General features: G+C 44.1%; 1 protein-coding gene across 5 annotated transcripts in view; it reads left to right on the forward strand.

Moving 5' to 3' along the window:
- The first annotated feature begins 5,831 nt into the window (after positions 1 to 5,831).
- Positions 5,832 to 12,876, forward strand: part of LOC132398238 (interferon-inducible GTPase 5-like) — a 31,316-nt gene continuing 24,271 nt past the window's right edge. For 2 of the 5 annotated variants that reach the window (XM_059977369.1, XM_059977373.1), the window contains exon 1: positions 5,833 to 7,305. The gene's annotated coding sequence lies outside the window, so the exon portion shown is untranslated. Of the gene's footprint in view, positions 7,306 to 12,876 lie in introns of all 5 variants that reach the window. The other 3 variants (XM_059977370.1, XM_059977374.1, XM_059977371.1) reach the window with 2 other exon arrangements.

Consider the following 12,876-nt stretch of genomic DNA (forward strand, 5'->3'; position numbering starts at 1 on the left):
TAAGCGCCATCATATTATCACTGAACAACCAGAATTGAACAGCGCCCGGACTTGTGAGCCCAGTGAAGCGGGCGGGGAGAGCAAGATACTCACGTTATTGTGTGCAATTTTCCCAGCTCACTTTCTTCTCTGGATCTGGGAGGGTTTGAACGCGAATCCTTCTGATCAAAGGGATTCACTAAAGAACTGTAATCTTCAGTAAAAGTGCCCGATGAAAGTGAAACTACACCTTTTCCGAGAACGGGGGCGGGACTTCTACCGGAGCTAACAACACCAGCTTGCATATAATCTAACCGCCCAAACACAGGCGCATTGAAAGGCAAAATCGAATTAGCAGGTGGGATGGGTCGGATAGTTTGAAGTATGTATATTTAAGTGCTAGGAGCTTTCTGGGTAAGGGTAATGAAACTGAGCATGGATCAGTACATTACTGGAACTTGTTTGAGAGAGGGGGCAGGAATGGGCGAGTAATATCCCAGGTTTTAGACGTTTTAGAAAAGATAGAGGAAGAGGTAAAAACAGGGGGTGGGGTGGGGGGGATCAGGGACAATATCACAGCTGCACTCAGGGGAGACATAATGGAGGGGTCAGACACTTTCATTTGGGTGGAACTCAGGAACAGGAAGGGTGCAATCACACTGATGGGATTGTACATGTGAGATGTTGCTCCTTGGTAGGGCAAATGCAAGGAGGCAGTACACTGTTAAGGGCAAAATTATTAACAGAGTTGCTGAGCAGAGAGATCTTTGGATCCAAGTTCACATCTCCTTGAAAGTGGCCACACACGTGAATAAGGTGGTTAAGAACACTCATGGAATGCTTGCTTTTATTAATCGAGGCAATGAGTTCAGAAGTCAAGAGGTTACATTGCAACTTTATCCATCTCCAGCTAGGCCACATCTGGAGTATTACATACAGTTCTGGTCACCCCACTATAGAAAGGATGTTGAGGTTTTGGTGAGGGTACAGAACAGGCTTTCCAGGATGTTGTCTGCTCTAGAGGGCATTGCTGGATAAAGTTGGGTTGTTTTCTATGGAATGGTAGAGCCTAAGGGGGAATCTGATCAAGGTTTATAGGATTATGAGAGGCAGAGATACAGGGAATATCTGTTTCTCAGGCTGAAGATGTCTAATACCAGAAGGCATGCATTGATGGTGAGAGCGGTCAATTCAAGTCGCTGTGAGGGGTAGGTTCTTTACTCAGAGAGTGGTGGGTGCCTGGTGTTGTGGTCGAGGCAAATACACTCGAGGCATTTAAGATACATTTAGATGGACACATGAATGTGAGGAAGATGGAGGGATATGGACTTTCAGGTGAGAAAGATTAGTGTTTAGGTGTTTTTGATCTGCTTTTTAGCTGGTTTCGCACAACAATGTGGGCCGAATGGTCTGTTCCTGTGCTGTGTTCTGTGTTGACTGCGAGCTTACAGTTGCCCTCTTTCTGTGTTTTATGAAATAAATTCTCGGTGCTCTCTTCTGAACTATCTCATTGCTGCCCCCCCCCCCCAATAACCCCAGTGCCCCATCCGCTGCGTTACTGTTGCTTCACCAATGACCATGTTTCCTAAAATTCAAGAAAACTTTATCATTGGAAGCAAAATCGTATTAATTGGCTTTGTAGTTGATGCGTTCAAATCCCCAAGGCCAGATGTGATGTAGTCCAGGTCATGGTAGGACACAAGACTACATGGTTTCTGACAGAGATTTGTCCTTATCAATTGGATAACAGCAAATATACTATCCTTCTTGAATAAAGTATTAATTACAGGCCTGTGAGTCAGTGAAAGACTTTTAACAAATTCCTATTGAGGCACTAGTCAAAAATGTTAGAGCCTATAGGACAAGTTGGAACATTAGATCCGTAGACAGTGCCTGGCCACCTGAGTTCCTCCAGCAGGTGTTGCTTTAGATTTCCAACAACTGCAGAATTTCATGCATTTACATTAGATCCAAAAAAAGACTTGGTAATTACTATCAGTTGTTGATGGAGTGTTGGTTTTGTGACTAACGTTCACCAAAAACACTCTGCAGGGACAAGGTTGCACTAGACCTGCTAAAAGTCTATAATGCTATGCTTTTAGCAAATAATATATCAGAATTGGTAAGGAAGATCATTATTACCCTCATCTACAAGCAGAAGATGGAGAGAGAGCATATTGGAAACTGATTTTCATTATCATTATTAAATGTGGCTTGCAAGATCCTTTGCAAACTTGTCACCATTTGGATCAAGTTTATTCTTTGACAGGATGATCAACTTCAATATCACAGGAAAGGACCTGGCAAACTAAACTGGAAGCAGCTGACTGCAGGTAGCTCTACGTCTAAGCAAATAGTGACATTCAAAGCCACTGAGAGAAAAGTAACATTGCAGTTGGAAAGATTAATTGAACAGTTTAACAGGAAAGAGCTATCTATTGTCTTTGTAAACAATCACATTGACCTGATGCAATGCTGTCCAGGCTCTGCTGGGAAACACCAGCTATTGTGCTTTGACAGATTTTTAAGTCTACTGGTGAAGTGAAGTGAAGTGCCAGCTGACAGGAATAAATTGCTTATCAGCTACCTTCTTGAACCGCTGCAGTCCTTGAAGTGTGAGTATACCCACATACTGTGAGGAAGGGAGTTCCTGTATGTTGACCCAGTCTAGTCTTCATACATACAGGTGTATGTTTCTTTAACTTCAAATTCCAGCTAGGACCATTTCACAGTTACCTGAACCATCCGTTACTTAATTATCCAGTGTGCTTGTTTATGCTTTTTTCCAATTTATCTGCCTGCCCATTTCACAGGATGTTCATCCTCAGATCACTTTATTAACTTGTTAAACTTTCCTAGATGTTTGCCTAGATTTGACTGATGCACCATCAATAACTCACTCTGAGACATAAGGCGAGATAGAGTGACCACCAAACCACATCCTGGAGACTGAAGACAGGGCTCAGGCCTCAATCGCCTTTATACAGGGGTCTGTGGGAGGAGCCACAGGAGCAGTCAGCGGGGGGCGGGGTGGGGGTGGGGGTGTGTCCAGACAGGTATATGTAGTTCACCACATTCACCCCCCCTTTGTTTTAAAAGAGTCCCCATGTGGCGAAGTTTCTTACAGGTTAAGTCTATCAGGTGGTCGAAACTGTCGCTGCGATCTACGTAGCACCGGCTGTGATTGCACAGGTGCCGGCGGTGGTGATTGCACAGGTGCTGGTGCTGGTGGCGGTGATTGCACAGGAGACGGAGGTTGTGCTGGTTCCAGCCCACTAGGCATCAGTGATCCCTCACGCATGTATATATGCGTACGAAACGCCCGGTATATGAGTATCGTGAGGAGTCTATGTAGGGCTTGGTGTGCGCGGTGTCACCTCGGGTACAGGGTTCATAGTTACCAGAGAGTGTTCAGGGTAGTGGTCTGCTGCACCTGCGGGCGCCAGGTCGCGGATGGAGACTGTGTCCTCCCGCCCATCAGGTAAGACCACGTAGGCATACTGGGGGTTCGCATGTAGAAGGTGAACCCTCTCGACTAGCGGGGAGTATTTATTTCTCCTCACATGTTTCCGGAGCAGCACTGGCCCTGGGGACGTCAACCAAACTGGTAGGGTGGTCCCAGTGACAGATTTCCTGAGAAAAGAGAATAGGCGTTCGTGAGGGGTGGCATTGGTGGACTTACATAACAGAGAGCAGATAGAGTGGAGTGCCTCAGGGAGGACCTCCTGCCATCGAGAGACCGGCAACCCTTTTGACTTAAGGGCTAAAAGTGTGGCCTTCCACACTGTGGCATTCTCCCTCTCCACCTGTCCATTTCGCCGGGGATTATAGCTCGTGGTCCGACTAGTGGCAATGCCCCTAGCTAGCAGGTACTGGCGCAGCTCGTCACTCATAAAGGAGGACCCTCTATCACTGTGGATATAGCCCGGATACCTGAACAGAGTGAAGAGCTGGCGCAGGGCTTTTATGACGGACGTGGTAGTGGTGTCGGGGCAGGGAATGGCAAAGGGGAACCACGAGTACTCGTTGATAATATTGAGAAAATAGACATTGCGGTCGGTGGAGGGAAGGGGGCCCTTAAAGTCAACACTCAGTCGCTCAAAAGGGCGGGTGGCCTTGACAAGTTGCGCCGTGTCAGGACAGTAAAAGTGCGGTTTGCACTCAGCACAAATTTGGCAGTCCCTGGTCAACGTCCTGATGTCCTCCAGGGAGTATGGCAGGTTCCGAGCTTTCACAAAATGGTAAAATCGGGTGACCCCCGGATGGCAAAGTTGTGCATGAAGGGTGTACAGCTGGTCGAGCTGTGCGCTGGCACACGTTCCCCGGGATAGGGCATCAGGGGGCTCATTGAGTCTGCCAGGCCGGTACAGAATATCATAGTTGTAGGTGGGTAGGTGGAGAGTTCTATTCTCCACCGCAAAATCTTATCATTTTTGATTTTGCCCCGCTGTTGGTTGCTGAACATGAACGCAACTGAGCGCTGGTCGGTCAGCAAGGTGAACCTTTTACCAGCAAGATAGTGCCACCAGTGCCTAATAGCCTCCACTATGGCCTGGGCTTCTTTCTCCACCGCGGAGTGCCGAATTTCAGAGCCTTGAAGGGTACGAGAAAAGAATGCTACTGGCCTGCCTTCCTGATTGAGGGCAGCAGCCAGAGCGAAATCGGAGGCGTCACACTCCACTTGGAAGGGAATGGTCTCGTCCACTGCATGCATCATAGCTTTGGCAATGTCCCCTTTAATGCAGCTGAAGGCCGCGCAGGCCTCAGCAGAGAGGGGAAATGTGGTAGACTTGACCAGGGGGCGGGTCTTGTCTGCGTAATGGGGGACCCATTGGGCGTAATAGGAAAAAAAACCCAGGCACCGTCTGAGGGCTTTGAGAGTGGTGGGAAGAGGGAGTTCTAACGGTTGGGATCAGGGCCAATAACCCCGTTTTCCACGACATTCCCAAGGATAGCGAGGCGGGTGGTTCCGAACACACACTTGTCCCTGTTATAAGTAAGGTTCAAAGCTTTGGCCACTTGGAGAAATTGTTGGAGGTTGGCGTTGTGACCTGGCCAGTCGCGACCACAGATGGTGATGTTATCCAGATAGGGAAGTGTGGCCTTCAGTTGGTACTGGTCCACCATCCGGTCCATTTCCCTCTGGAAGACAGAGACACCATTCGTGACACCGAAGGGGACGCGCAGGAAGTGATAGAGCCTGCCGCCCGCCTCGAAGGTGGTGTAGGGGCGGTCCTCTGGGCGGATGGGGAGCTGGTGATAAGGGGATTTCAGATCTATTGTTGAGTACACCTTGTACTGAGCCATCTGGTTGACCATATCCGCGATGCGGGGTAGGGGGTACGCATCAAGCTGTGGGAGAATGCCACAGTGCGGAAGGCCACACTTTTAGCCCTTAAGTCAAAAGGGTTGCCGGTCTCTCGATGGCAGGAGGTCCTCCCTGAGGCACTCCACTCTATCCGCTCTCTGTTATGTACGTCCACCAATGCCACCCCTCACGAACGCCTATTTTCTTTTCCCAGGAAGTCTGTCACTGGGACCACCCTACCAGTTTGGTTGATGTCCCCAGGGCCAGTGCTGCTCCGGAAACATGTGAGGAGCAATAAATACTCCCCGCTGGTCGAGAGGGTTCACCTTCTACAAATGAACCCCCAGTATGCCTACATGGTCTTACCTGATGGGCGGGTTCAGTTGCACGAACCTCCTCCAAGTATGATTGGAAGCATGCAAGCCAGAGTTCAAAAGCAAGAGCTGTTTCAGGGGCTTGGGGGTCCAAATCCAATCTTTCCAGACGTAAAACGCTTTCCATGTTTTAAAACTTCCAGTCAATTGATGCACCATCAATAACTCACTCTGAGACGTAAGGCGAGATATCGGCTTTTATTGACTGGAGGAAGGAACAATCAGTGAGTGACCACCATACTACATCCTGGAGACTGAGAGGCCGGGCTCAGGCCTTGATCTCCTTCATACAGGGGCCTGTGGGAGGAGCCACAGGAGCAGTCAGCAGGGGGCGTTTCCAGACAGGTATATGTAGTTCACCACATTGACATGCTACCAAAAACTTTGACAAACTTCTATAGGTGCCCAGTGGAGGGAATCCTAACTGGTTGCACCATTGCTGGGTGTGGAAAAGTCGATAGAAAGAGGTGGAAACAGTCCTGTCAATCACATGCCAAATCCTCGCCACCACTGCGCACATTTACATGCATCCATACCAAGGACCCCACCGTTCAGGCTATTCCCTGCTCTCACAACTACCATCAGGCAGGAGGTACAGGAGCCATAGGTCCCACACAATCAGGCTCGGAAACAGTTATTACCCTAAAGCCACCAGGTTCCTGAAATGACATGGATAACTTCACTCACCACAACTCTGAACTGATTGCATGACCTATGGTCTCAAGTTCAAGGGCCCTACAACTTAAGCTTACGGTATTCTTTTGTATTTGTGATGCACCATCAATAAGGTGAGACGTAAGGCGAGATATCGGCTTTTATTGACTGGAAGAAAGAACCAGGAGTGAGTGTCTATCATACAAGGTCTTGGAGACTGAGGCCGAGCGTCAGGCCGCAGATCTCCTTCATACAGGGGCCTGTGGGAGGAGCCACAGGAGCAGTCAGCAGGGGCGTGTCCCGTCAGGCACATAGTTCACCACAATTTGCACAATTTATCTCCTTTTGCACATTGCTGGTTTGGCCATCTTTAAGTATGTACAGTGTATGTTTCCATAAATTCAATTGTATTTCTTTATTTACCTGTAAATGTCTGCAAAAACTTGTCTCAAGGTCGTGCAGTATATGGTAACATAGTCATACTTCAATACTAAGTTTTCCTTGACTTCGTTGTGCCTTCTGGACCAGTGGGATAGTTCACAGGACTGTGAAACTGTCACCGCTCTATTCCCACGTTGATACTGACCACCCGAGCCCGTGATTCTCTGTTATGCGGTTCCCAGCATTTCTCTCTCTGGAGCAGTGTGTCCTCCTGTCGGCACACTTGACGTCTCTTTCACTGTTTACGGAGGGATCTGTGCAGGATCGGGTGAATGTGAAACTAAACTAACGCCGGAAGTTTGCACTCAGTACGGGCAACTTGTGGGAACAGAACGAAACAAGTTACCGTCCGCCTGACTATTCAGCACGACCTTGTCACCAACAGACTCTTGAACACCGGGTAAAGTCAGACCTCGGGGTTCGCGACCGAGCCGGGAAGCCTTCCGCTTTTCTAAGGGCGCTGGCCTCGGACCTGAATCTGATGCGCATATCCGTGACTGCGAGGCCGACATTTTATGAGCGCTGACATTTTAAACGTTTATTTCACAGGTAAGCTGAGAGGAAGTTTGAACGGTATTCAGACCTCTGAATTCAAAGGGCAAGGGTTGAAGGGTAACATACACAAAATGCTGTTGAGCCCAAAAACGTTGACTGTAGTATTTTCCACACAGGCTGCCTGGCCTCCTGAGTTTTTCCAGCATTTTGTGGGTGTTGCTCGCATTTCCAGCATCTGCAGGTTTTCTATTGTTTGAGGTTTAAGGGTAAGATGTTTAGAGGAGTTCAGAGGAAAACTAATCCTCTAGAGCAGCCTTTTTGCCCTGGATAAATTTGCCTCTAAATAATTTTCAGGTCTCGGGAACACCTGCGTAAAAAAAAACATTTTATCTACAGCTCACCGTACTTTAACATCAGTAAGTTGTAGATATAATAGTCCAAAAATAATTGCCAGTGCTCTTTTGAGTAGAGAATTTTTAGCCAACCTTTCCTGAAAAAAAACACAGTGGTTAAGCCTAGCATGCCTTTCTTGAAATTAATCTTTCTTTCCCTTCCATAAATTTTAAAAACTCTTAAGGCAAACATAATAAATTTCTGTTAAATAACTGGCTGAAGCCAAAATGGGATTTAATTTTTCTGAAGGTAGGCTCAGTAGATTTAATTTAAATAAAGATTGTAACTTGATTTTAGTTAATGCTATTTACATGAACATTTATTGACCATGAATAGTAAAGTTACTAAAAACCATAAGCCAAAGCAATATGAATAAAGATATAGCCAAAGACACAATTTGATACAAGATTTTGAAAAAAAAATTCTTACAAAGAGATGTGATCAGGCTCAACTATAGGCCTAGCAAGCAAAACCAGTGTTTGTAGTTTGCCACAGACCAGGCACAATGGAATCGGACAACTTGGATCACCAGTCCATGTAAGACCCATTGATAAGTAGCTTTCACTGTAAAGAAGGGCTGTTTTCTATCTGTTGTTGCACTCCGGCAGTGAGATGACTCAGAAGATTGTAATTCTTCATCATTAACATTATCAGAATTGTCTGTTGGTCTAGGCCTAGAATCCTCCTGTTCCATCTCACACCTCCTCCTCAAGAAACATCACATTTGACTGTCAGATATGTCTGTAAAATTTCTTCTTTAGAATGAAAAGCTCCCACCAATTTTCTGCACTGTAGAGTGTGTTCACTCTCATAAGTCAGTTGGTGGTGTGTATGGGGATGCTGGGGGAGGTAATTCAGAAGGGAGAGGCTGACATCACAGCCCAGGTTGGGCGAGTTCATTCAATGCTCAGAGAATGCACTTCACACTCCTGAACAGCCTACCGTCCTCTCCTCCGTGCAATACAACACTCACCAATGATCAGCCTACTGTCCTCCCCTCTGTGCAATACAACACTCACCAATGATCAGCCTACTGTCCTCCCTCCGTGCAATACAACACTCACCAATGATCAGCCTACTGTCCTCCCCTCTGTGCAATACAACACTCACCAATGATCAGCCTACTGTCCTCCCCTCTGTGCAATACAACACTCACCAATGATCAGCCTACTGTCCTCCCCTCCGTGCAATACAACACTCACCAATGATCAGCCTACTGTCCTCCCCTCTGTGCAATACAACACTCACCAATGATCAGCCTACTGTCCTCCCCTCCGTGCAATACAGTGCTCACCAATGATCAGCCTACTGTCCTCCCTCCGTGCAATACAGCCCTCACCAATTATCTGCCTACTGTCCTCCCTCCGTGCAATACAACACTCACCAATGATCAGCCTACTGTCCTCCCTCCGTGCAATACAACACTCACCAATTATCAGCCTACTGTCCTCCCTCCTTGCAATACAACACTCACCAATGATCAGCCTACTGTCCTCCCTCCGTGCAACACAGCCCTCACCAATGATCAGCCTACTGTCCTCCCTCCGTGCAATACAACACTCACCAATGATCAGCCTACTGTCCTCCCTCCGTGCAACACAGCCCTCACCAATTATCAGCCTACTGTCCTCCCTCCGTGCAATACAACACTCACCAATTATCAGCCTACTGTCCTCCCTCCTTGCAATACAACACTCACCAATGATCAGCCTACTGTCCTCCCTCCGTGCAACACAGCCCTCACCAATGATCAGCCTACTGTCCTCCCTCCGTGCAATACAACACTCACCAATGATCAGCCTACTGTCCTCCCTCCGTGCAACACAGCCCTCACCAATGATCAGCCTACTGTCCTCCCTCCGTGCAATACAACACTCACCAATGATCAGCCTACTGTCCTCCCTCCGTGCAATACAACACTCACCAATGATCAGCCTACTGTCCTCCCTCCGTGCAATACAACACTCACCAATGATCAGCCTACTGTCCTCCCTCCGTGCAATACAACACTCACCAATGATCAGCCTACTGTCCTCCCTCCGTGCAATACAACACTCACCAATGATCAGCCTACTGTCCTCCCTCCGTGCAATACAACACTCACCAATGATCAGCCTACTGTCCTCCCCTCCGTGCAATACAACACTCACCAATGATCAGCCTACTGTCCTCCCCTCTGTGCAATACAACACTCACCAATGATCAGCCTACTGTCCTCCCCTCTGTGCAATACAACACTCACCAATGATCAGCCTACTGTCCTCCCCTCCGTGCAATACAACACTCACCAATGATCAGCCTACTGTCCTCCCCTCTGTGCAATAGGGCGCTCACCAATTATCAGCCTGTCGTCCACCTCTCTGTGTAATAGGGCACACACCAATTGTCAGTGGCCTCCCTTATCTCCTGTTTAGAAACTGAGAATGAACAGGGTACTACCGCGCACTGCCATTCTGGGCTGAGAAACTGCTAATAATATTGCTAACGAGTTTTAATATAGAACATGATCAGAACATATGTGTCAGTGTGGCTATCTCAGTTTTACATCTATCACAATACTTGTCAACATTGGGAAATATTTTAGAAGGTCTCTCTTTTGTTCAATGGTAACGATGTACAATTTTAAATTGACTCAGTGAATGACTAGCACAGACCGAGGAAGAGTTAACCAACTTCAGAATCCGCGTCCAATCCTCCCATATAAAAGTCAAATTGAGTTCTTGCTCCCAATCCTTTTTAATCTTAAGGATGCTTATCCCATTGTAATAATAAATTATAAATTTTTCCAATAGAACCTTTCATCAAGGGTTCATATTCATAATAGTATCTAACAAGTCAGCCTCCAATATATAAGGAAAATTACTTAAATATTTTTGTAAAAAATGTCTAACTTGAAGATACTGTAAAAAATGTGAATATGAAAGAGAATATTTATAGACTAATTGTTAAAGACATCAATCTGCCTTCTTTAAATAAGTCCAAAAAAGACTTAATACCTTTATTTTTCCAAAGTAAAAAAATTGGATCACTCCAGGAAGGTTTAAGAAAGTAATTATGATAAATTATACTACAAAGTTTAAATTTTTTAAGATTAAAAAAATTGTGGAACTAGAGCCAAATTTGTAAGGAGTGCTGAACCACAGGATATAAATTTAAATTAGCAACTTTAGCTAATTGTATAGGTAGAGCAACTCCTAATAACGAAGTTAAATAAAACTGTTCAATAGCTCTCAGTTCCAGGTCTACCCAGATTGGCCGGTCATTCCTATCATCCCAATATAACCAAAACAACATATATCACAAACTAACAGCCCAATAATACATTCTTAAATTAGGCAAAGCGAGACTTCCGTCCTTTTTCAACTTTTGTAAGTGATTTTTACTGATCCTTGGTCTTTTATTATCCCAAATAAAAGATAGAATAATAGAGTCAATCCGATCAAAAAAACTTCTTAGTCAATAAATGGAATATTCTGAAATAAATATAAAAATTTCAGTAAAATCATCATTTTAACTATATGAATACAACCAACGAGTGAAAATGTAAGTGGGCTCCATCTACTAAATGAGTACTTCATAGAGTCCATTAAAGGAGGAAAATTAGCTTTATAAAGATCCTTATATTTTTTTGTAATTCTGACACCTAAATATCTAAAAGAATCCATAACTTTGAAAGGAATATTATCAAATATAGAGACAAATTCATTTAAAGGAAGTAATCCACTTTTACTAAAATTTATTCTATATCCTGAAAAATCTCCAAATTTGTCAAATAATTTTAGCAAAGCAGGAATAGATTCTTCAGTTTTAGATATATATACCAATAAATCATCAGCATAAAGAGAAATCTTATGCATGGTCCCATTCATAAAAATCTCATGAATATTTCTAGCTTCATGAAGAGCAATAGCAAGGGGTTCTAATATTAAGTTAAATAACATAAGGCTTAATGGACAACCTTGTCGTGTCCCCCATGATAGCTGAAAAAGGGGAGACCTACAGTTATTGGTGACAACAGTAGCAACAGGAGCTTTATATATAATTTTAATCCAATTATTAAAATTAATACCAAATCCAAATTTTTCTAAAACATTAAATAAATATTTCCATTCGACTCGATCAAATGCTTTTTCAGCAGCCACAGATATAACACATTGCGGAGTTTTAGAAGAGGGCGAATATATAATGTTAAATAATCTCCGAACATTTGAAAAAGAATAATGACCTTTTATAAAGCCTGTTTGATCTTTAAAAATGATTTTACCCAAATACTCTCCAACTGATTGGCCATTATCTTTGAGAGAGTCTTAGCATCAACATTCAGTAACAAAATAGGTCTGTATGAGGCACAATCAATAGGATCTTTATCCTTTTTGAGGATTAAAGAAATAGAAGCTTCATAGAAAGTAGAGGGTAAGTCACTTTTCACAAAAGAATCTTTAAACATCTCCAACATATATGGAGAAAGCATAATTTTTGCTCAGGAGACACATATCAAGGGGGGAGATCAAAATAGGTTTTTTAGATGGTGGAATGGCCTGCAGTTCCATGCTACTTTGCAAAGTAAAACTAAGGGTGTATCTATCTTTATTAAATCTAATATATTTACTCAAGAGGATATTGAATCAGACTCTAATGGTAGATTTTAATTGTTAAAGGAGTGACTTGTAATAGAAAGGTTGTTTTGGTTAATCTGTATGGTCCTTTTTTAAAAAAAAGTATTTGCTTTATTGTCAGATTTAAATGAGTATACGTTAATAATGGGTGGGGACTTCAACTGTTGTTTAAATCCTATGATTGATAAGAGTTCAACTAATCAGAGACTTCCAAACCACTCTGCATCAGTTATTAACTCCTTTTTGATCGATTTTGGGTTGATCAAATTATGGAGGCATTTACACCCTGATAATAGAGAATATTCCTTCTTTTCACATGTATACAAAAATATTCGAGGATTGATTATATTATAATTGATCCCAGCCTTTTGCCTAATGTTAAAAACTGTGAATATGATGCTATTGTTATATCTGAACATGCACCTTTGAGTTTGTCCTTTGAATTTGATGATGTAATTTTTGTCCGTCCACCATGGCGCATATCTCAGACTGTATTGCAAAACTTTGATTTTATCAGTTTTATTGAAAGCCAGATAAAAGAATTTTTTCTTTTTAATGATATAGGAGGTATGTCCAAATTAATTATATGGGATATATTCAAAGCATTTTTACGTGG

Source organism: Hypanus sabinus, chromosome 8, assembly GCF_030144855.1.
Source record: "Hypanus sabinus isolate sHypSab1 chromosome 8, sHypSab1.hap1, whole genome shotgun sequence".
Taxonomy (NCBI): Eukaryota; Metazoa; Chordata; class Chondrichthyes; order Myliobatiformes; family Dasyatidae; genus Hypanus; species Hypanus sabinus.